Below are 16,141 nucleotides of genomic sequence, written 5' to 3' on the forward strand. Positions count from 1 at the left end.
GAATGCACATAGTGCCTCAGGCCTTTCCATTTAAATGGAGAGCATGTCCCTCAGTGCAACAGGGAACAATTTCAGTGTGGGATAAGGGGCAGCAGGTGAGTTCCCGCTAATTCAGAGCTATCAATTTATGGGTTTTTCAAATAAACCAGCCACAAGAACTTCATGTCCATTTCCAGATGGGCTGTCCTATTTATATGGGGGTGGGGAAGCTACCCTGCCTATGCTTAAGTCCAAATGGACCTTCCTAGTACTGCCACTAGCAACACTTGATGCCACCCAGACCTAAGATGGAGCTGCGATTCATAACCAGCTAATGTGGTTCTAATTTATGTCTTAAAACTGTTTAAAGGATTTTGGAGATGGCTCAGTTGTCTAAAGCCCTTGCTAGTAAGCCTTTTAGCTCAAGGTCAACTCCTTAACACATATGTATAGTCAGATGCCAAGTAACGCATTCGTCTGCGATTCCCAACATGCCTGTGGCAATAGGAGGTAGATCCAAGAGAACTTGGAAGCTCTCAGGCCAGCGAGATTGGTGCATACCATGTTGAAGACAAAAACATAACAACAAAGGAGACTCTGTCTCAAACAAGATGGAGAGAGGACAAACACCCTAGGTTGTCCTTAGACCTCCACATGAGCAATGGCATGTGCATGCCCATGCACACACACACAGACACACACTCATGTACATAAATTTTAAAGACTGTTCTAAAGTGTATCATTAAACTCAAGATTATTCTTTACAAGATTCTTCTTTATACCACAAAACATTGCTGTTTTCCAGACAACTCCTTAAGCCAAAAGTTGAACTCTTGCCAGCAAAGTAAAATGACAAGAAAAAGCAGTTCAGAATCACATTAATACACTGTCAAATAAAAGTGTGATCATGTGAATAGTGTAAGGTCAAGCTTGTTCTGTCAGAACACGGCCAGCATCCCCTGATGAACAGTGAGCACAGACAAGCATTTCAGGGTCATTGAAGGCACCTAAGCATCCAGGAAATATCAGATTGTAAAGACATTTACCTGTCCAGGATACTCAGCTATTCTATCAGATATCTTAGGTAAAGGCACCAGCTTCAAACTCTAAAATTGATTCACTATTGAGAGTTTTGCTTGATATGACTATTTTCCTTAAGAGCCACATGTTTTATGACCTGATTTTTTTGGTGTGATGTGTGCATCCTTTCCAAGAATCTCACAAAGATTCCTTTTTAATGTTCCTTCCAAAAGTGAAACTAGACAGGATCCTAGGAAAGCACAGTCTTCCAATCAGAGTCAGGAGAACACTGCCCCCCCCCCACTCAAGAATAACAAAATTGTCCAATCAGAATCAAGAGAACACTATTGTTGGGCTGGAGGGATGGCTCAGCAGTTAAGGCGCCTGCCTGAAAAACCTAATGACCAGGGTTCTATTCCCCAGTACCCACATGCAACTAGATGCACAAAGTGGCACATGCATCCAGACTTTATATCCTCTATCTGGAGGCCCTGCCAGGGCCATCTTATCTGTCTCTCTTCTATCTCTCTCTGCTTGCAAATAAATAAATAAATAAATAAAGTAGTCAGGGCTGGAGAGATGGCTTAGTGGTTAAGCGCTTGCCTGTGAAGCCTAAGGACCCCGGTTCGAGGCTCGGTTCCCCAGGTCCCACGTTAGCCAGATGCACAAGGGGGCGCACGCATCTGGAGTTCATTTGCAGAGGCTGGAAGCCCTGGCGCGCCCATTCTCTCTCTCCCTCTATCTGTCTTTCTCTCTGTGTCTGTCACTCTCAAATAAATAAAAAAAAATTAAAAAAGAATAAAGTAGTCAGACTCAAAAGTACACAGTCCTCCCATCATAGTCTAATCCCTGCCTCTCTTAGTCCAGATCTGAGGCTGAATATCAGACCAGGCAGGAGGATGTGGGCTCCAGTCTAGCTTGTCAGTCACAATTCTGCTGCCGACCAAAAATACTGTAAAGAATCCTCTAAGCTTAATTAGTTTGTGGGGTTAAGGCCACTTTATAATGTCCCAGTGCATTCTGAGAAAAGTTACGACTCTTGATGTTAAGAAATCCTCTACCCACTCCTCAAAATACAAGATTGAATAATAAGCTACCTGATGGCAAGGTACTATATGGGAGACTTTAGAGGAAATCTAGTCTCACCAGACAACACAATGATGGAGAACACTGAAGTCATGTGCTGGGACCCTGGGCTGAATAGGTGGCTGTGACAAGGACTACCTTCTAGCCTCACATCCTTTATATAGCACCCAAATTGATTTTGGCTCCAGAAAAATATGGAACACAGGAATGAATAACTTTGTCAGGCATATTGTTTATGAAGAAAAGACCAGAAAGCCCTAAAGGTGGAGGGGATTTGGAAGTGAAACCATCCAAACAGACATAAAAGACCCCAAAACAGGGCAACATGTTCATGATAGGCAAGGACATAGAGTCCCTGGGCCAGGCTGACATGCCTGAAGTGAACTGGCAAATTCCCTGGTAGTCAAAGCAGCACAACCCAACCTGAGACCAGAGCCAAGCTTCAGACAAGATCTTCCAAGATGGCCCTGTGACAATGCTCACTGTGAGTGGATTTGATATCCCCAGTTTTCCTATCTGATCAAAGAGAAAAGTTTTCCAGTTAGTATACCATTAACATGATATTTATACCACTGAACTTTGGCTTCAAGTGTGCACACTCAGATGAGTAGAGGCCCATTCTGCACTGGCCTCTGGCTCTCCAATTTGTTCTGCTGACCCGATCTTTGTGAACACTGTGACCACAGTGAAGAGGGTGGCAATGGGCTTACACTGGGAGGATTTATGGGAGAGAGATGAGGCAGGGAACCAGAGAGGGCAGGGGCTCAAAATCATAGCCTAGCTGGAGCCAGGGAAATGCAGAGATGAGGAGGGACAGCCTGCCTGGCTCTTCCTCCAAAGGAAGCCACAGGGAGGACGAAATGAACCTGTTTCTTATACTCCCAACTTTGCTGTGGATTTTTGTTGACTGAGGTGTTGTTTTCCACTGCATAGGCAAACATCCCACTGTTGCCTTATTTAGAATTGTTGAAGCCATTTCTTCTGTCCACCTGGCACACACTCTAGGAGCAAAATACTTAAAGAACAAAAGAAAATAAAGAAAATAACTCTTCAACCTTTATTTGCATGTGGGGAAATGCAAATGTAATGCAGTTTCTTCTTATCTTGACCTAACAGACCTGCTGTCTAGCGCTCTCATAAGCCTTGGGGTCTAGCAATATATGTGTGTATATATATACATTTGTTTAAGCAGAAAGACAATCAAAGAATAAATTTTTTTAAGTGTTGAAACAATCTTAGAATCTGCCAATCCTTTCATGGTAGTGACCACATTTTGTTGTGTCTCATAAGCACAAAACCTGGATCAGAGAAATAAGCTTAATAATGGAAAGGGAATCCCTGTTAGAGATCACTGCTAAAGTACACTTAAGAACCCATATGGTTTAAATATGAAACACCCCATATGCTAACATGTCTGGGTGCTTGGCACTAATTTAGAAGGTGGTGCAACCTTTGGGAGGTAGGGCAAAGTGAGCTGCTGAGGAGGGCATTAAGGTTTATAGTTTAGCCCTTCTTCCAGTCCCCTCCCAGCTTTCTGGTTCACAGTGATATGAGCAAGCAGCCTCATGTTCCCACCACTCTGCTTTCCCGGTGCCCTGAAACTGTGAGTCAAAATCAAAGTCCTCCTACCATAAGACACTTTTAATTAGGTTTGGTCATAGGAATGTGACAGTAGCTAAATACATATTAAGGTAGTATGGGTCTCCAAATTTTGACCATATATAAATGAAAATGGTCTAAAAAAAAAAAAAGATTTGCTATAATGTTTCCAAGCTTTATGATTTCAAAAACCCAGAAATGTGCTTAGCTGTCATGTTTATCAAACAATGTCATGGTCTTCATCAAAGTAGAAAAGTGTTTAAAACCAACAAACAACCTGCTGAAAAAAAATTAGCTCCTCCAAAATCTCACATCAGTATGGCAAATGAACTGAATGCACTGCTAGAGGAGAGCTAGATGTGGCCACAGACGTCAAGATGCCCATTTACATTGATTTGCTTGTCCAAAAGGAAAATCTAACAAATTCCTTCCAAATTTCTTTCAAAACTGAGAATAAAGAGATATAAATGTCAAGAGATACCAATTTTTCACACTTTTTTTAAAAATTTATTTATTTATTTATTTGAGAGCGACAGACATAGAGAGTAAGACAGATAGAGGGAGAGACAGAGAATGGGCTCGCCAGGGCCTCCAGCCTCTGCAAACGAACTCCAGACGCGTGCGCCCCCTTGTGCATCTGGCTAACGTGGGACCTGGGGAACCAAGCCTCGAACCGGGGTCCTTGGGCTTCACAGGCAAGCGCTTAACCGCTAAGCCATCTCTCCAGCCCTCACACTTTTTTCTTTTTTTTTTTTTTAAGGCAGTACGTGCCCCAGAGAATGGAAAGAGGGCAGTGAGTGTCACTGGGAGGTCGGATGGCACCTGGGTCCTCTGCAAGCATTACCCTGCCTGCACTGCCTTAGACCCTGGCTCATTTAGAGCAAGGCCTAGCTGTGAACTGTGGCAGAATGTTTACATTCCGACTTTCTCCATTGGGAAGTTTGCCCTTTCAGTTAATGATAACAAAAATTTGAGAAAATTGGGCTGGAGAGATGGCTTAGTGGTTAAGCGCTTGCCTGTGAAGCCTAAGGACCCCAGTTCGAGGCTCGGTTCCCCAGGTCCCACGTTAGCCAGACGCACAAGGGGGCACACGCATCTGGAGTTCGTTTGCAGAGGCTGGAGGCCCTGGCGCACACATTCTCTCTCTCTCCCTCTATCTGTCTTTCTCTCTATGTCTGTCGCTCTCAAAATAAATAAATAAATAATTTTTTTTAAAAATTGAGAAAATTATGATAGTAGACAGATTCTTAGTTTAACTTGAAACTATCTTAGCTCTCAAAGCAAATTATGTAAGTGACTCAGAAGTAGGGTAACAATAACACAAAGATATAATACCACCATATTGATGATAAGTCCCTCCTCTAAACAAATAATATTTTACTGTATATCTTAGTAAAATTTGGATCACAAAGAATTACTTTGGGACTATAGAGATTGCTCAGTAGGTAAAAGGCCTTTCACACCTGGATTCAGGTCCTCAGAACCCATATAAAATGCCCTGTGGAATGGCATGCACCTGTAATCCCAATGCTAAAGAGGCAGAGATGAGCAGATCCCCAGGAGCACTGGCTAGCTAATCTAGGTTAGTGAGAGACCTTGTCTCAAAAACCAAGATGGAGAGTGACTGAAGACACCTGACATTGAACTTGACCTTCACTTACACATTCAGACACACATGTTCCCACATATGTAGGAACATACATACACACATGTACACCCACCATATATACACAGTACACATGCCAAGAAACAAAATAATTACTTTAAAATAACAGATTTATTATCTCTAGATTTCATAGTCAATGGTATTGTTTTAGTACCAAATTTTGACTAATGCTTAGAAGTAGCGAAAAGTATATAAACTCAGATCACTGTTAAGGTTTAATATTCACAAACTGAAACCCTTGATAAAAATACTAAATGGTCCAGTATGCAAGCTAAAGCCAGACTTGTTATTACAATGTGAAAGAGTCAGACACAACCATTTATTAACTGAGCATGGCCTTTTCTCAGTATAATGGTTACATCTCAAGAAAAAATAATAACTACAAGAACTAAATCTCAACGGTTAATTTTGCTGCAATCCCCTTTCATCAGATTTAGCACTGGAAACATGAGGGTTCCTCTAGGCTATTTCTTTTTCATAACTGCAGTTCTCCAGCTTCTCCGAGGTTCTTGCCAGCATCCATTTCATTTCCATGCACAGGTCAGAAGAAGGAAGCACCTCCAGGGACAGACAGACATCCTGTGTTAACACCAGGGCAGCCCCCATTACCATGGTGGAGGCTTACATGGTCACTCCAGCTCAGCAGCAAATTTGTCACGCTTTGGTTGCAGAGAACTGTATTCCCAGGCTAGCTGTGCCAGCTTAGGCTGTGTGCTGATGCTGGGTGGTGTTACTGGAGGGTGACCTACAAACACTCCACTGGGTCCAGTGTGCATCGAGCCAACCAGTGAGGACAGAGCCAACTGGCTCCGCTCTATAATCATCACTCAGTCCCTTTTTGCAGAACAAATAAACAAATAATGTGTCAGTAGGCAAAGGAAGGCAGGAAGGAGGGAGAACAACTGGTGAGTGTTCGACAGGGAGAAGCAGGGTGTATTCAAGAGCACCAGCTGGTGAAGCTCAGTTAGAGCCAAGTGCCAACTCAGCGTGGCCTTGTCACCACTGCTCCAGAAGGAGCTGACGGGTAACTGAGGCTGTGTCTGCCTTCACTGGGTGTGCATGCATGCTTATATAGTATACAGACATGCACATGCAACATGACATTTTGTTATTTATTTCTATACAAATCTCTCTCTCTCTCTCTCTCTCTCTCTCTCTCTCTCTCTCTCTAGCTAGCTACATATATATATATATATATATGTGTGTGTGTGTGTGTGTGTGTGTGTGTGTGTGTGTGTGTGTGTGTGTGTGTAAAGGGAATTTGTATGTAACAAGCATAATATTTTGTTGTTTATTTTTAACATTTTCATATGTGTATATTGCTCTGGATCATGTGTCCCCACATTACCTCCCCTTATCCCCCTCAGTTCCAATACACTCCTTCTCATCACTTACCAGTGAGTATATCACAAGAGAAAAGACTCCCTCACCCCTGGCAACAACTATCATAGGCTCCTCAAAGAGGGGAGTGGACTCCCAAGCCCTTCCCATATCCATAACTGAATGTTGACATGGAGAAAGCACGGGAGGAAAATAACTACATAGAAAGTAAGGGCAGAAGTCAGGGATGCAAGGCCGTTGTATACCCACCCACTTTCCAGGATGAGGACATTGTTTTCCTAGGATTCACTCAGAATGACATAGAATGAGGCTGGACTTGTCCCATTTTCATCCCAAGACATTTCTTTCATTATTTACCAAAGGACACAGGCTCAAGGAATCTACAGAGTTTTGCATGTCAGTGGTGGGATGCCTACCTGGAGTTACTTTATGCCTGCCCTGAGTATTCACAGGGTTTTTCTCAGGCTGTCACCTGTTCCACAGGGTAAGCTATAGCAGGCATCTATGACTGTAAATCCCTACCCCCAGCCTCCCTCTCAGTTCAATACACTAGAAATACTAGTCCTGTGATACCTCTGTATGTGATATGTGTGCATGTATGTATGCTATGTGTGTGTTTGCTTTGTGGTACATGATGTTTGAGGGATGTTGCACACTATGTGTGTGATTGTATGTGCATGTGAGGGGTTTTGTGTGTATGTGTATGAAATATACTGTATGAGGTATGTATACATGTGAAAGGCCATGTGTATGTGTGCATAGTATTTGTATACTTAGCATCTATGATTGGGTGTGGTATGTGCAGTGAATATGGTATCCTGCTAGAACACTGTGGTGACCTCTTGTGTACAGACATAGCTTCACTCAAGTAGTCCTTTTCTCACACTGATTACTTATTTTCTTGTTCAAGCCCAAGGTTATTTTATACTTAGGGTTATGGAATGGCCCTCAGGTTAGAGTTTGCTAAGCATTATAGCCTTAAGGTTTCTTGGCTGCTAGAGCAGTGGAGGGTGAGAGCCCAGGTGACAAGTGCACCAAAAAGGAAGACCCTGCAGTACTCCCGTAGAGAACACCCAGGATAAAAGGACATAATGAGGGTGCAAAAGGGCACAGGTGTACAGTGGAGCATAATGGCTAGACTTGCTTTATACATTGGGGAAAAGAACCTTCTATATGTAATTCTGTCACTTCCTTGGTTCCAGTAAAGCCAGCTCATACACAGCCTTCAAAAAATGATGGTGATAGCAACAGTTATCAAATGGCCGATATTTTCCCAGTTTAAAAAGAAAGAAATGAATGCATAATTCGAGTGCATCAGATAAATCCTCCCAACAATACCAATGAGGCAAATGTCATTATCCAAATACAGATTATAAAGTTGTGGTTACATCACTTAGTCAAGGTCACTGGGAAGCAAAATTCAAATTCAGGCATACTTGACACTTCTTGTAATCCTGTGTCCACCTCTTGCTTCCAAGAGCTTCGAAATATGCTCCCCAAACTTCCCTTAAGCATTTCCTTGTTTAGTCACAGGCTCTATTGGCATGTTCTGTTGGTTGGTAGACCTCACTCACTTGCCATGAGCCCCTCAGAGGTAGGCTATACTCTCACCCAAATGTTCAGCATTGTGTGATAGAATCCTGCCTTGTCTTTCACATGAGTATGCCAGGATTAGGACAATGGCCATCAATGGTTAGTACCCAATACATTTTAATAAATACAGTTATAACAATTTATTACCAAACAAACTCATATTTATTTTATGCTAGTCAGCTCTCATCAGCGAACAGGCCCTTGGGTAGTACAAGAGTATTTTTTTAAATAGCAGCTACATGGCTGTGGTACTTAATTTTGTCAATGGGGTTGGATAAAGACATGCCTAGGACATCACTAAAGCACAATTTTAGATGTGCTGTGAGGCTAATTCCAGAAAGGGTTCACTGAATCAGAAGACCTGCCTTGAATGTGGGAGTACCATAAGGTGGGGTTCCAAATGAATAAAGAGCCAAAAATAGAAAGTAAGCTGAGCACCAGCATTCACTTCTCTGCTTCTGGCTCTGCTGAGATGTGAGCAAGCAGACTCAATTGACCATGGTCAGCAGCTGTGCCTGCCACCATGTTCTCTATGCCATGATGAGTTGTGTTCCCTGAACTGTGAGCCAAAATACACCCTTCCTCCCTGAAGTTGCTTCCTGTCAGGTATTACTTGGTCAATGCAATGCAAATGGTATAATACTGAATATGCTGAACTGAATGAAAGCAGAAACATCAATAGTTGATTGTAGTACAAGATTTCCAGGACTGCAGAAGTTCTGTCACAAAATCATTTACACTGTTGAATGAATGTGAAATAATGGAAAATGAGCACGTCAGTGATTTCACCAATTAACTTTTGTTTTATAAATAATCAACTATTTCTATGGGATTATCTAAGTCAATTACATGTTCAAATAAGCTTCCAACATCTGAAACATTACCTATTTTAGTTCTCCTGCATTATGAGAACTTCAATATGAAATAAGCAATGAATTTTCATCAAGTAAGTATTTATAAGAGAAAAACATTTGCTAATATATTTTAGAGATGTCTCAATAAGCTGTCTCAATGAACACCAAAATAGGATTGTAGTTAAAATATGAAATTGTTACATGTTTCAAAACCTGTTTTAAAAATTCATTACCTATTTTTTTTTCAATTAACTGGGATTTTAGTGAGTATTGACTATGCCAAGGACCTGTGGCCACTGCCATATTTCCACAACACAGAGCCCAATTCGTTTTACTTATCTTATGGAAAGGGAATTGAAATGTTCCCTGGTAGCAGTTCTTATGAAACAATCACATCACACAGCACATGAATTATAACGAGAGCTATGAAGGTCAGAATCTCACATGTTCAGGACAGAGTTCTGGCCTCCCCAAGCAAAGTAGGACTGAAGATCAGAGCTATTTGTTTTATATCTCATAAATGTTCACAGTGTAAGGAAATGCTGAGTGAGTAAGAACAGAGACATGTTTAGTGCCCTGATTTGATAGATGTACCTATTGTGACTGCCTTGAATCACTGTACTGTACCCAAAGAAATGCACAATTTAGTCCTCCAGGTTGGTGGTTACACTAAGGAGCTGAGGAAGTATACTCATCCTGCATCTGGTGCCCCGTTCCTGGCCCTAATCAGGTCTATACTGAGGTGAGCCACCACCTCCTTCTCAGCAAAGTGGTGACCATGAAGAAACACTTCACCCCAGTTCTGACTGATCATTCCTAAATATTGTCATTAAAATAAATCTGCTTGATTTTCCAAGGGAAAATACCAAGTTCCTATAATATAATTATAGTGAATAAAAGCCTTAGTTACAGACAGATGACTTTGTTAAAATGTATGATCCATGATTTAAAAAACATTCTTCTTTTATTCTTTTACTTTAAGGTTATTTAGCTTCGTATGAGCAAGGTCAACCTGGCAAAAAAATAGTGCAAATTGCCTTTATTACAAATGTTCTTTTTATTTAAAAAATTATTTATATGAGAGAGAGAGACAAAGGCAGGTAGATAGAAAGAGAGAAAATGGCTCTGCCAGGGCCTCTAGCCACTGGGGGAAAAAAAAAAAAAAAAACTCCAGACCTGCACCACCTTGTACCCCTGGTGTTATGTTGTTATGTATGTTCTGGGGAATCAGACTCTGGTCCTTAGGGTTTAAAGACAAACACCTTACCACTTGATCCATCTCTCCAGTCTCCAAAATATATATATTTTTGACAGTATAGTTCCTCCAACTTTTGCATTGTTTGTAGTGTGTGTGTGTGTGTGTGTGTGTGTGTGTGTGTGTGTGTGTGGAAAATGTTGTCCTTATGCTCCATGTTCTCTTTTTCCTTCACTTTCTACTCACTCTTCCTCCTGTCAGTAAAGAAATTTATCACCCAGGTTTCTAGCACATATTCATGAAAATGTGGTTGGCTGTTCTGGAGACCCTATTCATGCTGGGAACAACTGCTCATGAAATGTGCATGGGATTTCAAGCTGCCATCCTGGCTGAGTGTTGCCCTTCCCGGCATATGACGAGTTCAAGAGTCTCCTCAATCCCCAGAGGCCTGCTGGCAGGGCTTTGGCAGGGCTTGTTTCCTCTGTACCTTCCTGAACAATAGAAAATGCAGAGGAAACATAGAGAAATACTTCAGTTCATTGAATTGAAGCTAAGTGTGTGGCAGAAAGAGGCAGGTGTAAGAGAAGTTCCCTGCTGTAGAGAAATCACCTCATGCATGCAGGAAGTACTTCAGGAAATCACTGGCTAGATCTGCCATTACCACAAGGCAAGACTTGGTATTGCTCTTCAGGCACCAGGACAGTTGCAAAGCCAACCCTATCCCTTTACCATTTATGTGCTGTTCTCTGAAGGCCACTCAAGTGCTTGCAGTCAACTCCAAGCCTGGCCTTATACCTCCCAATAGGATATCTTAGGATGAACCAAGTCAGCAAGCCTAGCTAGTTAGAAGGAGAATAGAGAGCTGTCTATGTTACAGCCACCATGTGGCTGGATATGGTTTGGTTTATTTTTAAACCACCAGGGTAGGAATTTCTTTCTTAGCTACAAAAGTAACACAAAGAATAAGACCCTGACCATGATTATTTTTCTCCTAGCCACTCACAATATCTTCCTTGTATGTGTATGCACACGAGTGGTATGTGTTTACATGTGTTCATATGTGTGGGAGCATATATGGCATGCAAGGGCCAGTGCCTGTGTATGAGCATGCCAGAGGTCAAAGTTGGGTGTTTTCCTCAATAACACTTTTCCTTATTTTTTGAGAACAGGGTAATTAATGCACTGAACCTAGAGCTCTCCAATTCAGCAAGCCCCAGCAATCCTCCTGTGTCTGCCTCTTCAGCAGTAGGATTACAGGTGTGCACTACCATTTTTAGATTTTATGTGGGTACTGAACATCCAAACTCAGGTAGCCAAGCTTGCACAGCAAGTATTTTACCAACTGTGCCATCCCCTTTATCCCCCAATATCTTTTAACTTTTAATTCTGAAAATTATTGGGAAAAGAAATCAAACAAAGATGCTCTTATCAATAATTATCTGAAAGAAAATAAAGTGTCCCCAAGGCCTCTAAATTAAAAAGAACAGCTTAACTGAAAATAAAAAATGCTTTCTAAATGGTATTAAAATTATAGGAATGTGAGATGCATATTCATTTCATGTCTGAAATATGATGTTTCAAAATATTTCTTGTTTAAGTGAGGAAAGGCCAATATATGGCTGAAGAAAACATAAGACACTGGAAAAAAGATGTAGGAATGTATGGAAATCCTGGTTAACATATACTCCAAAAATATTGGGAGTAAGAGAAAGACTATTCCAACAATTGTTTCCAAATAGTCAACTTTAATTTGAATAATAAAGGCTGCACGGGCTACATGGACATGAGCCAAGCACATACACAGAGGAGCCCAGCTTTCATAAGCTTCATTCTCATCAGATCTCCTCTATGGCACACACGTCAGAAACATGATCTAATACATTAAGTGGCTTTTGTGAGTTACACCAGCATCTCAAACAACAATTTTTAAATCAAATATTTGAACGCAACACAATCCAAAGAAACACTAATTACATATTTGCATGCTGAGGAGTGGTGTTAAGGAAAACTTTCTATGTGCAGTCAGAACCTGTAATTCATTACATACATACATCTAAATGGATTAAGGTAGCATTCATGGACATTATTTGTGTGACAGGATGCACAGTGAAAATTGCACATGTGTGTTTCACGAGGTCGTGTGCTACAACCTTTGTGAGTACTGCCAGGAACACCTCAAATTACTGATGAGTTTTATTTTGAATCAATCTTTGATTGTTGCACATTAGAAACATTTCACATTGTCAGATAATTTGTAAGCCCCACAATTAGTTACACTGCCCACAGTTAAAGAAGCTGGGATCTAAGAAAATTAATTAAAAGCTGAACATTAATACAAAATAAATTTTTAAAATTCAGGGCCAGAATGGAAAACTTGTGGTCCATGTGTTTTAGAATTCCTTATCTTTTGCCACTATATATTTGGATTAGAAGCCTAACATGAAATTCAATTGCAGAAGATCTGAAGAAGAGTGGAAGAGAATGCCTATATACATTTACATCACAAGGCAAGGGAATTTGCAAAAAAAAGTGACAATAATATCCAAGTAATCCAAAAATCTCCCAAAATGTACCTATATTACTATCAGTATTGCTATCACTAACAAAATACCTGACGGAATCAACTTAAAGGAGAAAGATGTATTATACAACCAGAGTGAAGATTCAGTGTAAAATATCTTAGCTTAATACTCCATCCCCCTTTCCTTCCATATGTCAGAATTTGGCTACTCATTCCCCAGCCTGCTCACCTGGAGGTCATTGTGTCCCCTTTACCTCCATTCTTCTTTCTCTCAGTTCTGCAGCAAAGCCTGCCCCTTCCTGCAAATTGTCCTGGGAGGAGTTGTCTCAAGAAGTTTTCCTGGAAAATCAGTGTGAAGTTTCCCTTCAATTTCCTGCCCTTGTCTCCCCTTTCCAGTGTCATATGTATCTCAAGGAAGATGAAAATGAACTCAAGTGTTGGGCACAAGACTGGAGTAATGTTCCATCCCCAGTCTTCTTGGGACTTAATGCTTTCCCTGCTATCACTATTTCTGGTGGGATGAATGCAATTTACTTTATCAAAAAAATTTTTTTTATTTATTTGCAAGCAGAGAGAGATAAAGAGAGAGATGAAAGACAGTGGGCATGCCAGGGCCTCTTGCCACTGCTAACTCCAGATGTATGTGCCACTTTACACATCTGGCTTTATGCATGTACTAGGGAATGAAATCCAGGCCGTCAGCCTTACAAGCAAGTACCTTTAACCACTGAGCCATTTCTCTGGCCTATAATTTACTTTTTCCTGTTAGGAATTCTGTGTTTCTTTAACAACCTAGGTTACACTGTGTAGCTCCTCCTATAATCCTAATATTTCCAATATATCTGAAACTGAATACACAGTCAGTTCCTTTCCATGTGCCACATAGAGATAATCAGCTACGTCAGTCAATAGCCTTTAACTGCATTACTCATGATTTCAGGGTCTCACTGAAGCTCAGTTAGGATGCTGTCCATCTTCCACAGAGTCAACCTCTCTTGCTTCCTTTCTTTCTGGGAAGATCATTTTTATACACCAAGATATAACAGGTGCACACACGAAGCAGGAACGAGCTGTCTTTATGAAAACAGAACTATGAAATTAGTTCTGGTCATCATCAGTGAGACAAACACCATCCTCTTACAGCAAAAGAAACCAAAATTCAATATGTCTTTTAGCAGAATTATAAGCAAGGGAATGACCTCATGCATTTTGACTCCAAGACCAGAAGTGGAGATGTCATTCACACTGGAGCTTGGGATAGGACTCTGTGATGGACAGAAAATGATACTAAATTCTGTGCCGAGATAATAGCCTTAAATAAGAAAATAAAGAGACCCAAAAGCTGCTTCTGTGCTTGGAACACTAGCTGTGGTGGAAGGGTAATATAACTCACTGTGAAAACTAGAAATAGAGAGAAAAGCAGATATGAGAAGTTTTTGCCATAAGGGGTTTGATTGAAGTTTCATATAGACAGATAATTGGTGACAGGTGATAGGATATAACTGGAGCCAAATTACATTGATGTATTTTCTGTAATAGTCATTGATTTTGCTATTGTTCTTTGTGCATTGAGTACTACATGCTAAGTCAATAGAAGGCTGACTGCCCACTTGATGGGAGCCTGGGGTTAATAAGCTACACTCACATTCAGCCAAGGCTCAGTCAGTTGTGCTATGCTGACCAGGGATGATTGAGAAGAAATGTTTCTACGCCATTCTACCCTGCCTCCTAGCATATATGTTACATTCTCAAATCCTTTTTCACCCACCATGGTTGATTTTTGTTGTGCAATAATAGTCCTAGGCCTACTACTAAGAAAAAGAGGTAAAGCATCATGCAAATTGCTGAAAGTCATTCAAAATTACTCCAATTTCTTTCAGGAAAATACTTGAATCAGAAGAGGTAGATAGCAGTTCAAAGTACAAGCATGGGAAAATTCTGACACTATTAATAGTAAACTGATCTTCAATATTCAGTTAACTCTCAGCTATGTGGAAGACCAGTGGCTTGCATAATATGGAGTTAATGTTTCTTTTTGGTATGTGTGTGTATGTATGTATGTGGCATGAACATGTGTGTGTGTGTGTGTGTGTGTGTGTGTGTGTGTGTGTGTGAACAGAAGTCAACTTCAAGGAGTTTCCCTCTGTTACTCTCCACTTGATTCATTGAGTCTGTCTCTGCCAAAACCCCATGGATTCAGCTAGTGAAGCTGGCTATCTTGCCCACATGATCCACCTATCTCTGCTTCCAATTCATTGGAATGACAGTATGTGCCACCATATCCAATTAAATGGGTTCAGAAGATTGGAATTTAGGTCCTCATAATTGCAAAGCAGGTACTTTACTGACTGAACCATCTCCCCAGCCCAGTAATGAGCATTTAAGAGTCGATAGTGAATGTCAACATTTAATGCAGGTGGCACCTCCCCATGTAATGAAATGACACACATTTTAGGACATTCAGGATGGCATGTATGCATCTAACTGATAGCATCATTGTCAACCTTGGTTCTGCCTCTTACCCATCAACTCTTGCTCATGTCATCAAGCTTCTGTGCTTCCAGAAATGTTCATCCTTATATTTTTCAGGTAGATATCTTCTCTGTGTCATCTGGCCCAGCTAGCAATCCTGTCTCACTGCTTCTGAGCACTCCTGAATGTCTCCACAGTGGTACTAGTTACACCCAAACTCATGCTATGCTTGTCTGTGCCTGCACTTGCTCACTGGGCCTCTTGTCGGCATCTCCTAGGCTAAGAAAGCACTTTAATTTTCTATAATCCTACAGCATTTGTGGACTTTATTGACAGCATATTCTATGGGAATCCAGATGTGGTACAGTGTGCCTTTAATCCCAGTGTTAGAAGGCACAGATAGGCAGACCCTTAGAGCTCTTTGGCTAGCAAAAGGCATAAATTCTAGGTTCAGTATGACAACCTGTCTCAAAAAATCAAATGTACAGACACTGAAAAGGAGACCAGACATTACCCTCTGGCTTTCACATGCATGCACACACATGAACATGAGCACCCATGTACATATATGCACTATCTTGCAAATAACCATGCATATAAGCATACACTGCACACACAAATACATGCAAAAATCCTTTATAGTTCCCCAGAAATGTCAGCATGTAGGCCAGGGCTTGTAGTCTTGGCAAGAGGTGTGCATGGATGTGGCTCCTGCACCAGTAGGGGACTACTACGCTTGTCTTGTTCTGAGCTGTCTGTTGCTTGAGCTCTTCCTTGTCACTTCATTCCTCATGTTCTATATTCTGCCAGAACCT

The sequence above is a fragment of the Jaculus jaculus genome, chromosome 2 (genome assembly GCF_020740685.1).
Source record: "Jaculus jaculus isolate mJacJac1 chromosome 2, mJacJac1.mat.Y.cur, whole genome shotgun sequence".
Taxonomy (NCBI): Eukaryota; Metazoa; Chordata; class Mammalia; order Rodentia; family Dipodidae; genus Jaculus; species Jaculus jaculus.